At 39.0% G+C, this 14,287-nt stretch overlaps 1 protein-coding gene across 1 annotated transcript in view; it reads left to right on the forward strand.

The window, feature by feature from the left end:
- The window catches only part of NELL1 (neural EGFL like 1), a 1,753,035-nt gene that overhangs the window by 1,033,633 nt on the left and 705,115 nt on the right, over positions 1-14,287 (forward strand). The window lies entirely within an intron of this gene.

Here is a 14,287-nt window from a genome sequence, read left to right on the forward strand (position 1 = left end):
AATTAATAGGAGTGTCTGCATACATTCCAACATATAGCGTATACCAGAATTTCTCAAATGTGTGAATAATCTAGATCAAATGACCGCTTCACAAATACCATCTCCAGGTTGGTGTATATTCACACTGAGCCTTAGAGTTGCAGAAAGCAATACATTTTTGAAAAAAAGTTGTTGACCCTGTAAGTTCTAGTAAGTGCTAAGCTGCTTCTTATTAGACAGAAATGAAATCTGTAGAATGAAGAATCTCACAGGGGAGGCTGAAAAAGGGGCCCCCCAGTGCTTATGAGAACATTTTCTATAATTAATACAAATCAAATTGTGGTGTTTTAGCATACTTTAATGGGGCAACATACGTCACTTATTTGTCCTCTGTAATGTTCTCCCAGTGATCTAGCTTACATTCTGAAATGTGTACAGTATTTCATTTTTTTTTTTTTTACAAATAACTCCTTTTCCTTAATTTTGTCATTTTAAATTGGCTGAATTTTGCCTGTAGAAACCACCACCTAAACTAAAATGTTAGTGCTGCAGTACTAGCTCTAAAAAAGTTATGTAAACAATAGTCAGCAGCAGACATCAAACCTCCCAGTGGGAAAGGCTTTGTAAACAGAGGTAATAGTGCTATTTAATATCCCATTATGGGGGTTGGAGTAGAGACATAGATTTTTTTGTATCTGAAGTAGCTGCTATGCCCAGACATAATTAGCATTTTAATGTCTAATTATGTTTAGACATTGATGACATTAGCAGATCTGCTTTACCTGTAGTCTCAGACCATTTTTATGGTAATGTCCTTGAGAGCAACAGGTGACGTGTAAATAAGCAAAAGAAAAATGTATCATGCATTTATTACTTTGCAGTGGATATAACAAATCATTTCGGCAAACATTAAAGGATACTAACCCCACATTTTTTCTTTCATGATTCAGATAGAGCAATGCAATTTTAAGCAACTTATAATTTACTCCTATTATCAATTTTTCTTTTTTCTCATGTTATCTTGATTTGAAAAAGCAGTAATAAAAGGGTTAGGAGCCGGCCCATTTTTTAGTTCAGCACCTTGGTAGAGCTTGCTGATTGGTTTGCTACATTTAGCCACAAATCAGCAAGTGCTACCCAGGTGCTGAACAAAAAATGGTCCAGCTCTAAAGCTTACAGTACTGCTTTTCAATCAGATAGCATAAGAACAAAGAAAAATTGATATAGGAGTAAATTAGAAAGGTTCTTAAAATCTCATGCTCTATCTGAATCATGAAAGAAAAAATTGGGTTTAGTATCCCTTTAAGGGGACATTAATTTACAGTACAGTGTCCCTTTATGCATATACTGTATGGGAAATATGAGCATACTTATCATGCCTATTGTTTTTATCTGCTGTCAAAATCTCTGTTTCTATGTTACTGGCAAACATAAGTGCACATATGGGGCCTAGTGATCAACGTGTCTACTTTACCTGCCTGCGCCGGCCCAATACGCCCGCCTAAGCTCGCCTACCATCGCCGCCGCAGACCCTGAAAATTTTTGCCTAAGTTTATCAATAAATCAGGTCAAAAAGCCGTGCACCAAGTACCGGGCGATGAGCAGCGAACTGTGAGAGTTTATCACTCATCCGATCTCGCTGCTTTTTGACAGCTTTATTGACAAGCTGTCACTAACACCCACACTAACACACTGTTTCTAGCCCCTATACCTAGCGCCCCCGGAGCCCCCCGCAACTAAATAAAGTTATTAACCCCTAAACAACCGCCGCTCCCGGACACCGCCGCAACTATAATAAATGTATTAACCCCTAAGAAACCGCACTTCCCGACACCGCCACCTACATTATACCTAGTAACCCCTATCCTGCCCCCCCCTATAACCGCCCGCCCTCTATAATAAAGTTATTAACCCCTATCCTGCCGATCCCGACCCCGCCGCAACTAAATAAATAGTTTTAACCCCTAACCCCCCTAACTTAAATATTAATTAAATAAATCTAAATAATATTTCTCTTATTAACTAAATTAATCCTATTTAAAACTAAATACTTAACTTTAAATAAACCCTAATATAGCTACAATATAAATAATAATAATAAGGATTTATTTTTATTTTACAGGCAAATATCAATTTATTTTAACTAGGTACAATAGCTATTAATAGTTAATAACTATTTAATAGCTACCTAGTTAAAATAAAGAGCAATTTACCCTTAAAATAAAAACTAACCTAAGTTACAATTACACCTAACACTACACTATACTTTAATAAATTATTCCTATTTAAAACTAAATACTTATCTGTAAAATAAACCTAAGATAGCTACAATGTAATTAATAATTACATTGTAGCTATATTAGGTAGGAAAAATCTGATTTTAGGTAGGAAAAATCTGATTGGCTGATGCTATCAGCCAATCAGATTGAAGTTCAATCCGATTGGCTGATCCAATCAGCCAATCAGATTGAGCTCGCATTCTATTGGCTGTTCCGATCAGCCAATAGAATGCGAGCTCAATCTGATTGGCTGATTGGATCAGCCAATCGGATTGAACTTCAATCTGATTGGCTGATGCTATCAGCCAATCAGATTTTTCCTACCTTAATTCCGATTGGCTGATCGGAATTGAAGGGACGCCATCTTGGATGACGTCCCTTAAAGGAACCTTCATTCGTCGTTAGTCATCGGGAAGAAGAGGATGGCTCCGCATCGGCTCGTCTGAAGATGGCTCCGCTCCGGATGGATGAAGATTGAAGACGCCGCATGGATGAAGACTCTATTGGATGGAAGACCTCTTAAGCGCCGCCTGGATGTTGACTTCAATCGGATGGAAGACTTCTTCAGCGCCCCTTGGATGATGACTTCAATCGGATGGAAGACTTCTTCAGCGCCCCTTGGATGATGACTTCTGCCCCTCCGGATCTCCTCTTCGGTTCCATCGGTGGTCAGCTGGCTGAACATGGCTCAAGGTAGGATGATCTTCAGGGGGGTAGTGTTAGGTTTATTTAAGGGGGGTTTGGTTAGATTAGGGGTATGTGGGTGGTGGGTTTTAATGTTGGGGGGGGTTGTATTTTTATTTTACAGGCAAAAGAGCTGTTTTCTTTGGGGCATGCCAAAGGGCCCTTTTAAGGGCTGGTAACTTTTTAATGTAGAATAGGGGTAGGGACATTTTTTATTTTGAGGGGGCTTTGTTATTTATTAGGGGGCTTAGATTAGGTGTAAGTAGCTTAAAATTGTTGTAATATTTTTTAAATATTTGTAACTTATTTTTTTTATTTTTTGTAACTTAGCTTTTTTATTTTTTGTACTTTAGTTAGTTTATTTAATTTAATTTAATTGTAGTTATTTTGTAGCTAATTTATTTAATTAATTTAATGATAGTGTAGTGTTAGGTTTAACTGTAACTTAGGTTAGGGATTTATTTAGGATTTATTTTACAGGTAATTTTGTATTCTTTTAGCTAGGTAGTTATTAAATAGTTAATAACTATTTAATAAACTATTCTAACTAGCTAAAATAAATACAAAGTTACCTGTAAAATAAATATAAATCCTAAAATAGCTAGCAATGTAATTATTAATTATATTGTAGCTATCTTAGGGTTTATTTTACAGGTAAGTATTTAGCTTTAAATAGGAAATAATTTCTTAAAGTATAGGTGTAGTGTTAGGTGTAATTGTACTTAGGTTAGTTTTATTTTACAGGTAAATTTCTCTTTATTTTAGCTAGGTAAGCTATTAAATAGTTAATAACTATTTAATAGCTATTGTACCTAGTTAAAATAAATTGAAATTTGCCTGTAAAATAAAAATAAATCCTAAGATAGCTACAATATAATTATTATTTATATTGTAGCGATATTAGGGTTTATTTTTAAAGGTAAGCATTTCGTTTTAAATAGGATTAATTTAGTTAATAAGAGAAATATTATTTAGATTTATTTAATTAATATTTAAGTTAGGGGGATGTTAGGGTTAGGGTTAGACTTAGGTTTAGGGTTAATAATTTTATTACAGTTTGCGGCGGGTGTAGGGGGGGCAGGATAGGGGTTAATAATTTTATTACAGTGGCCGGTGGTGTAGGGGGGGCAGGATAGGGGTTAATAAATTTTATTACAGTGGCGGTGGTGTAGGGGGGCAGGATAGGGGTTAATAAATTTATTACAGTGGCGGCGGTGTAGGGGGGGCAGGATAGGGGTTTAATAAATTTATTATAGTGGCGGCGGTTGTAGGGGGGGCAGGATAGGGGTTAATAAATTTATTATAGTGGCGGCGGTGTAGGGGGGGGCAGGATAGGGGTTAATAAATTTATTATAGTGGCGGCGGTGTAGGGGGGCAGGATAGGGGGTTAATAAATTTATTATAGTGGCGGCGGTGTAGGGGGGGGCAGGATAGGGGTTAATAGGTCATACTTGTAGGTGGCGGCGGGTCCGGGAGCGGCGGTTTAGGGGGGTTAATACATATATTATAGTTGCGGCGGGGACCGGGAGCGCGGTTTAGTGGTTAACCATATTTATTATAGCTTGCGGTGGGCTCCGGGTGCGGCGGTTTAGGGGGTAAACACTTTATTTAGTTGCGGCGGTGTAGGGGGGCAGATAGGGGTGTTTAGACTCGGGGTACATGTTAGGGTGTTAGGTGTAGACATCTACCCCATAGGAAGCAATGGGATGTCTGGCAGCAGCGAACATGAACTTTCGCTATGGTCAGACTCCCATTGATTCCTATAGGATCCGCCACCCTCCAGGGGCGGCGGTTTGAAAACCAGGTATGCTGGGCCGGAAAAAGTGCCGAGTGTACCCTGCAAGTTTTTTTGATAACAGCATAAAGTAGTCAGATTTTCCGAACTTGTGTGCGGAACATCTGTAGTGACGTAAGCATTGATCTGTGTTGGTGACTGAGTCCGGCGGTTCGAAGCTTACGTCACAAAATTCTACTTTTGCCAGGGTCTAGGGCTTGATATCTAAGGCGAATCAGCACTCGCCACAAATACGCTGCGAATTCCAGCGTATTTGAGGTTGACGGCTTGATAACTAGGGGCCATGGACTTTTTAAACCTAATTTCCCACTAGTTCAGACTCTCCTCAATACTGCCACAGTTTGGGACTGCATGAGTCAGCCAATTACCTTTGTCAATTTATCCACAAACATGTCAAATTCATTAGTCAATTTCTCTTCTGCCACTGACTCACATTTTTATTATTGTCATCTCTAGATAACACTCTTCTTTTCCCTTATCGTTGTATGCAGAAATATAATCGTATAATGTGCAATCAGGTCAGCACTGGAATGTATTGAAAGACAGATTTCAACATGGCAGGACCTGTGACTAGGGGGAAAATCTAAAAAAATATATCCTTATAAAATATATTTAGTGCATAATGTTCCTTCTAAAAAGGCTTGTACCCAAATTTAAAGTATGTTTATCTGACTTCATGTGACTATTTTTGCTTTTAAAAACATACATCTTAATTAAAACATTACAAAAAAAAATAGAATTGTTAAAGTTTTGTCTCTATTCCATTTTTCATTGATTGTAAGTTTCTTATTATCAGTGGATACTGAATTAACCTAGCTTGCAGTTAAAGGACCGAACATCAAATGCATATTAAAAAGACAATGTAATGTCACTTAAAGGACACTGAACCCAATTTTTTTCTTTCGTGATTCATATAGAGCATGAAATTTTAAGCAACTTTCTAATTTACTCCTATTATCAGTTTCTTTGTTCCCTTGCTGTCTTTATTTGAAAAAGAAGGCATCTAAGCTAAGAAGCCAACCAATTGTTGGTTCAGAACCTTGGACAGCACTTGTTTATTGGTGCTGTCCAATCAGCAAGGACAACCCAGGTTGTTCACCAAAAATGGGGCTGCATCTAAACTTACATTATTGCTTTTCAAATAAAGATGCCAAGAGAATGAAGACAATTTGATAGTAGGAGTAAATTAGAAAGTTGCTTAAAATTGCATGCTCTGTCTGAATCACGAAAGAAAAAAATTGGGTTCAGTGTCCCTTTAAGGCCCTATTTATCAGATACTGGATAGAGAAGGTTTGCTCCCAGTAACCTGTCTGCTCAACATTGCTTGTGCAATGCAGCTAATCACTTGCTAGCAGGGGTTCTCTACCAACCTGGTTGGACTGGTCTGGGGTGATTGTATAGGTTAGGTAACAGAGGTCTGATGACCGTTGCCTCTGCAGCTTGATGAGTGGAGCCCTTAATCTGAATTTCAAAAGAGTCTAAAATTTCAGTTACTTCCATTTTTCCAGCCCCCTGTATCATGTGACAGCCATCAGCCAATCACAAAACACATTACCGTATATACTGTAAACACTTGCACATGGTCAGCAGGAGCTGGTGCCTCACATAAAAAGCCCAATCACTATTTGATAATGGAAGTAAATTAGGAAGTTTTTTTTTTTAAGTTGCATGAAAGTTTAATTTTGACTATACTGTCCCTTTAATGCAGGTATCTTTGCTTAAGCAAGAATAAAATAATTCCACCAACAGCTCTTGGTATATTATTCTGCATTATCCAGTCACCATGAAATTACTTGTTCTGCTGCTCTACCATGGCAAAATACGCTCACATTATTTTTGTGCAGCCCATTCTTTATACTTTCCTGTGGAAGGAAAAAAATTGAATAGAAATGAATTTAAGTAATATTCTTATCCTAAAACACAGGAGGTTTGAGTGTATGAGCAATTCACCAAAAATTATATATGAAACACAGAAACAAGTTCTCTTAGGGAATCCTATCCTTAGGTGATGATGTGCTGAAGTCCAGTACTCTGCGTTATTAAAATAAACTATACATTTATCTTGTTCAGATACAATTCTTAAGCTTATTCATTGTCTGCAATAAAGTGCATCCTCCAAAGGCAAAACCGGTTTAGTTGACAAAAAAACATATATTTAATATAGAGTGACACATGAAAGCTGCGTGCTGTGTATTTGTTTTAGCTGTATCATTATTTTTTCTTTTCACTCCTTGGTTTAATTTTGCAGAGATAGATCTTGACAAGTAGCAATCTGAGAGTTATTGGAAATCCCTTGGAATTTGACACTGAAATGTGTGAAATTATTCCGGCATCCATCTATCTGTATGTCTGTCTAACTCTCTGTCTATCTGTCTATAATTCTGTCTGTCTATCTATGATCTATCTATCTCTCTGTGTGTCTGTCTGTCTGTCTGTCTATCTATCTATCTATCTATCTATAATCTATCTGTCTGTCTATCTTTATCTGTTTGTCTGTCTGTCTATCTATCTTTATCTGTCGATCTATCTATCTATCTATCTATCTATCTATCTGTCTATCTATCTTTCATTCATTACATTTGTCTCTATGGGGCCAAATTATCAAACTCAGAATGGAGCTTGATGCCCCTGTTTCCGGGCGAGCTTTCAGGCTTGCCGGTAACAGTAGTTATGAAGCAGCGGTCTAAAGAGACCGCGGACATCAATCTGCTAGATCTTATACAATCGGGCTGATTGACTCCTCCTGCTAGTGGACGATTGGCCACAAATCTGCAAGGGGCGGCATTGCACAAGCAGTTCACAAGAACTGCTGGTGGCAATGATAAATACCGGCAGCATATGCTGTCGGCATTTATCGATGTGCGGCGGACATGATCCGCTACATCGTATCATGTCCGCTCGCACTTTGGTAAATTGGCTCCTATATCTCAATCAACAAAAATGTTATATTTATGTGTTTCATATATCAAGCAAGCTATAAAGCGTGTTGCATGTATATAACAGTTGTTGCTGTGTACTTTTAGAGAAGAGGGAAGTTATACATACTCTTTAATGTAAGAATCTAGTACTGTTTCTTGAGCACAATTCAGCGTGTTTGCATAAATGTGTAATTTTGTAATTTGCTCACAATATATAAAGTACTAGATTATATAACAGATTATTTAAGTCAATACTAGAGCAGCAATGCACCAATACATAGAACATATTATTTCATGTATGTTTAAGCAATATAAGAATAATAAAACATAATAGCACATAAGCATTATTGTTGTTCTTCATTTACACATGTCTAACTCTAGATTGTATTAATCCAATGCAAAAGCTGAGCATGTCAAGTAATTGTTTTAGTTGTTTTTGAGAAATTAGTTTTTGTATATACTGTATTATTAGCTGGAGCAACGGTCAAAAACAATGAACAGATTTGTTTAAAAATAGTTTGAAAGGCCATGAAATAACATGACCTTTTCTTTTTTATGACACGATGAGTCCATGGATCATCTCAATTGCTAATGGTATATTCACCTCCTGGTCAGCAGGAGGCGGCAAAGAGCACCACAGCAGAGCTGTTAAATAGCTCCTCCCTTCCCTCTCACTCCAGTCATTCTCTTTGCCTGCGTTAGTGTTAGGAAGTGGCAAAGTGAGTTGTTATAATAGATTCTTCAATCAAGAGTTTGTCATTTTTTAAGTGGCACAGGATTGTGCTGCTTTGTCCTAGGGTGTAGCCATAGTCCATATCAGTCTCTTCAGTAGAGCTTTGTTGACTTTAGACTAATGGGAACTTGTGGGACATAATTCTCACTGTGCCTCCCATATTTAATACTGCCCTACTTTTCTATAGTCTGAGGGATATGACTCAGTCTTTATTTTTCTACAGGGTCTATGTGAGGAAGAGGACTTCTCACACCTGTGAACTGCCTTGCTGTCCGGCAGTATTATGAGGTAAGTGCTTTTTTTCTTTTTCTGGGGGACATTGTTCAGGAGCTCAGAAAAGAGGGCACATACTACTACCTTTTTATATTTCAAAGGGGCTTCACTGTACTGGGGCTCGTTATTATATAGCACTATCTCTCTTGGTTCATGAGGGAGTGCTAGGCAGCAATATGTGCTGGTCTGAGCGCTGGGGAGCCACAGCTTATCAGGGCAGCACTGTTAATCTGTGCTAACGTTATTCACATTTTTTATAAGCATTTGACAGTCTACTTTATTTCTGTTGATTTACTGTGGTGTGTTTGGTGCTTTTTGGTTCCTTCTCTGCGGGGGTTAATATTTCCCCGGGAGAAGACAGTTAGGTTGGTTCACGCCCACGATGGGCGGTTTTGTTTTTTCTGCATGCGCCTCTTCTTGCGCCTTCAGATGAAGTCAGTCTAGGCAGCAACAGAGGAGGCACCGGTCTGTGTTTGCTAGGAACGCATGATTATTACTATTGACATGCGTTCCTAGGACCGGACTGCTTCAATCGGTTCTGGGCTTCTTGCTGGGGGAACTTCCTGGTCGTTTTGGAGTAAGGTAGGCACCTCAGCAAGGCTGCTGAGGTGTGGAGGTGACTGGGGGGTTTAGTTCTATTTGTTTTTTGAGTAAATTACAGTGCGCAGTAAAATAGTTGTGCTTTTGAAATTTAAAGGCACAGTATCGGTTTTTTTTGCACATTAAAAATTCTTTATTAAATTTATATTTTTTGTATTGGAATCTTACTAAAGTGTGAGCAGATATAGATCAAGGGACTTTTCAAAGTGTTCCTTGCTCTTTGTGTGGCGAGGCTCTTGTGGAACCACCAATACCTTTCTGTCCTACTTGTATTGAGAGGACTATACGTTTTAAAAATAAGATTTTTTCTGATCCAACTTCTTCTAAGGGGGATGATGTTCAGGACTCTAATGATGAACATTGTATGACACAACTTTCTCCTCAATCGCTCCAAGTGTTACCACCCTCACAAGCAGTTCCCTGCAGCTCCTCTGTAACCACCACTGAAGTTACTTTAAAAAGACATCGCATCTCTCATGTCTTCTACCATTTTCTGATGTGCTCTCTGCTTTTCCCATGTTGCAGGGTAAACGTAAGAGGCAGACTAGTCATTCAGTAAGCGAGGTTTCTGGTGCATTTGTTGCGGCTTCGGAGTCTTCCTCTCAGATGCCTGAGGAAGAAGAAGCTGTGGTAGCATCTGACAGAGAAATTTCAGATTCGGGGGTACTTCCTCTTGCTGATACTGAGGTGTTATCTTTTAGATTTAAGCTCCGTTTATTACTTAAGGAGGTTTTAGCTACTTTAGATGATAGCGACTCTTACGTTGTGGTGTGTCCCTAAGAAATCCAGTAAGTTGAACAGATATTTTGAGGTTCCTTCCTTGTCTGATGTTTTTTCCGGTTCCTGATCGAGCCTCTGAGATTATTGCTAAGGAGTGGGAGAAACCGGGTATTCCTTTTTCTCCTTTCCTATTTTCAAGAAGATGTTTCCCATAGTCGACTCTATCAAGCAAGCTTGGCAAACAGTACCTACGGTGGAAGGGGCTATTTCCACTTTAGCCAAGAGGACTACTATCCCCATAGAGGATAGTTGTGCTTTCAAAGATCCTATGGACAAGAAATTAGAGGGCCTTCTTAAAAAGGTGTACGCACACCAGGGTCTACAATGGCAACCTGCCGTGTGCATTGCTACTGTCACCAGTGCGGCAGCATATTGGTTTGACGCCCTGTCTGATGCTATCAGAACGGAGACATCTTTGGATGAGATTCAGGATAGGATACAGGCTCTCAAGTTAGCTAATTCCTTTATCACAGATGCTTCCCTTCAAATGATCAAACTGGGAGCTAAGATATCAGGTTTTTCTATTTGGCCCGCAGAGCCTTATGGCTGAAACCTTGGTCTGCGGACACCTCCTCTAAGTCCAAACGTTTGGCTATTCCATATAAGGCAAAGACCTTATTTGGTCCTGGTCTATCGGAAATTATTTCTGATATCACGGGAGGTAAGGGTCATTTCCTCCCTCAGGATAAGAGACATAAGACGAAGGGGCGCCAAAGTAATTTTTGTTCCTTTTCGTAATTTCAAAGGAAATTCAACATCTACCATTGCCAAACAGGATCAGTCCAAACCTACATGGAGATTCAGTCAGCCTTGGAATAAGGGAAAACAGGCTAAGAAGCCTGTCGTTGAATCCAAGTCAGCATGAAGGTCATGCCCCCGATCCGGGACCGGATCTGGTAGGGGACAGACTTTCCTTCTTCGTTCAAGCCTGGATCCGAGATGTTCAGGATCCCTGGGCATTAGATATTGTGTCCCAGGGATACAGGTTAGATTTCAAGAGCTCTTCTGACCTGGCCTCAGTTAGCTTTGGTCCAGTTTATTAGGTTTCAGTCGGACAACATAACGTCAGTAGCTTACATCAATCATCAGGGAGGAATGAGGAGTTCCTTAGCGATGATAGAGGTATCCAAGATAATCCAGTGGGCAGAGACTCACTCTTGTTCTCTGTCGGCGATCCCCATCCCAGGGGTGAACAACTGGGAGGCGGACTTCTTGAGACTTTTTATCCGGAAGTGTTTGCCAGCATGATCCACAAGTGGGGTCAGCCGGAATTAGATCTCATGGCATTGCATCAGAATGCCAAGCTCCCGAGATACGGGTCGAGGTCCAGGGATCCCCAGGCGTAAATAATAGATGGCTTGGCGGTTCCTTAGACCTTCAGTCTAGTTTACCTGTTCCCTCCTTTTGCACTTCTTCCTCAGGTGATTGCTTGAATCAAGCAGAGGTCATCTGTGATACTCATTGCACCAGCCTGGTCTCGCATGATTTGGTATGCGGATATGGTGGACATGTCCTCTCAACCACCTTGGAGTCTTCCGCTGAGGAAGGACCTTCTTCATCCAAATCTAGTTTCTCTGAAGCTGACTGCTTGGAGATTGAATGCTTAATTCTGTTTAAGCGGGGGTTTTCTGAATCGGTCATTAAGACAATGATCCAGGCTCGTAAACCTGTGACCAGAAGGATTTATTATAAGATATGGCATAAATATCTATATTTGTGTGAATCCAAGGGTTACTCATGGAGTAGAGTTAGGATTCCTAGGATTTTGTCTTTTCTCCAAGAAGGATTGGATTGGAAGGATTATCGACAAGTTCCTTAAAGGGTCAAATCTCTGCTTTATCTATTTTGTTGCATAGACGTCTGGCAGATGTTCCAGACATTCAATCTTTTTGTCAGGCCTTGGTTAGAATTAGGCATGTGTTCAAACCGGTTACTCCTCCTTGGAGTTTGAATTTAGTTCTTAATGTTCTCCAACGGCCTCCGTTTGAGCCTATGCATTCTTTAGATGTTAAGTTATCATCTTGGAAGCTTTTATTTCTCATTGCTATTTCCTCTGCTCGTAGAGTCTCGGAACTCTCGCCATTGCAGTGTGAATCTCCTTACCTTATCTTCCATTCGGATAAGTTTGTTTTGCGTACTAAGTTAGGGTTTCTTCCTAAGGTTGTTTCTGATAGGAACATTAACCAGGAGATTGTTGTTCCTTCCTTGTGTCCTAATCCTTCTTCTCAGAAGGAACGGCTTTTCCATAATTTGGATGTGGTTTGTGCTTTAAAGTTTTACCTACAGGCGACTAAGGATTTTTGTCAGTCTTCCTCTTTGTTCGTGGTTATCTTATGGAAAACGCAAGGGTCAGAAAGCTACGGCTACTTCCCTTTCTTTTTGGCTGAAGAGTATCATCCATTTTGAATATGAGACTGCTGGACAGCAACCTCCAGAGAGAGTTATGGCTCATTCCATGAGGGCTGTTGCTTCCTCTTGGACATTCAAAAATTAAGCTTCTGTGGAACAGATTTGCAAGGCTGCTACTTGGTCCTCTCTTCACACTTTTTTAAAGTTTTACAAGTTTGATACTTTTGCCTCAGCTGAGGCCGCCTTTGGAAGAAAGGTTCTTCAAGCAGTGGTGCCTTCTGTTTAGGTTCCCTGTCTTGTCCCTCCCGTATCATTTGTGTACTCTAGCTTTGGTATTGGATCCCATTAGTAATTGAGATGATCCATGGACTCATCGTATCATAAAAAAGAAAACAAACTTTATACTTACCTCATAAATGTATTTCTTTTTGACATGATGAGTCCACGGCCCGCCCTGTTCTTTTAAGACAGGTTATGGGTTATTGTAAACTTCAGACACCTTTGCACCTTGGCTTTTTCTTTCTCTTCCTAACTTCGGTCGAATGACTGGAGTGGGAGGGAAGGGAGGAGCTATTTAACAGCTCTGCTGTGGTGCTCTTTGCCATCTCCTGCTGACCAAGAGGTGAATATCCCATTAGTAATTGAGATGATCTGTGGACTCATCGTGTCAAAAAAGAAATACATTTATCAGGTAATCATAAATTTTGTTTTCAATGCTGACCTGTTTTAGTCTTCAAAACCTAAATTATTAAAGCTGAAATTGACATATTATATTTATTTATTGAAAAATTGATTTTGCTTTTTATTATAAATATTTATTTTCCATGTACACCTGAGGCAGATTATGAAATATTGTACCTTATTGCAGGATGAGAATTTTCTATCCTCGGCTAAACAGGATTACATAGTGATGTGCATTACATAGTAATACATTCCAGCCAATGATCTTTTTTCATATATATAGGACCAGATTACAAGTGGAGCTCTAATATATTGCCGCAAGTGAGTAAATTTGCCCATTATAAGTGGCTGGTTATTGCTATCGCAAGCTTGTGGTAGTAATTTGTGCTCAAAAAATTAACCAGAGGTCAGACACCTAGTTAATTTTTTTAAAGTGCCCTGATTGGCCCCAAATTAAAGTATACTTTATTTGTTTATTAATTTTTTTATTATTATTTTAAATTTTAATTAAAAAATACTGCAGTATGCAGCTTTTGGGGGCTAAAGTTGGCGGCTGTGGGGTGTTTGGAAGAGAAAAAAAAAAGGCAGTGAAAAGTGCCTTTACATTGAGGTCTATGAGAATTGTATGTTCCCTGTAAAATATATATATGTATATGCTTACATACATTTATTTATATTTGCTGCCCATCGCTGCACGACTTACCTCCTTCGCTGCGCTTGTTCTCATGCCATCGTTGTTGGACGGACAACACAACCAAAAAAAAAAAAAACTGCATAAATTATCAAATTAGGTTCTACTCTTCTCCCTCTATAAATCTTCAAGTCAACTTATTGATTTTACTATGTTAGGAACCTCAGCTCTGCTTTTACTATTGAGCTGTCACTTAATGAAAATCCTCATCTTAAACTTTGCACTCCCTGTTATTATTATTGTGTATTACAAGAGCTTTTAACTGCTGTGAATTGATGCACTCAAAAGGAGAACTCCATTTTAGTCAAAGTGCTAGGACAGAACATTATTGTCATGTTTCATTCACAACTATCATCTCCTCTTATAATTGGCATAGTCCCAAGTGATGTCTCAGCAGTTATTGAGATTACCAGTTGTGATTTATTTTAGTGAGAGTGCAACTCTCTATACATTTCATTAAAATGAATCAATTGCTGTTACAATTATTTACAAAAATACAAAAAGGTGGCAGCATACAAAAACATG

Source organism: Bombina bombina, chromosome 7, assembly GCF_027579735.1.
Source record: "Bombina bombina isolate aBomBom1 chromosome 7, aBomBom1.pri, whole genome shotgun sequence".
Lineage (NCBI taxonomy): Eukaryota > Metazoa > Chordata > Amphibia > Anura > Bombinatoridae > Bombina > Bombina bombina.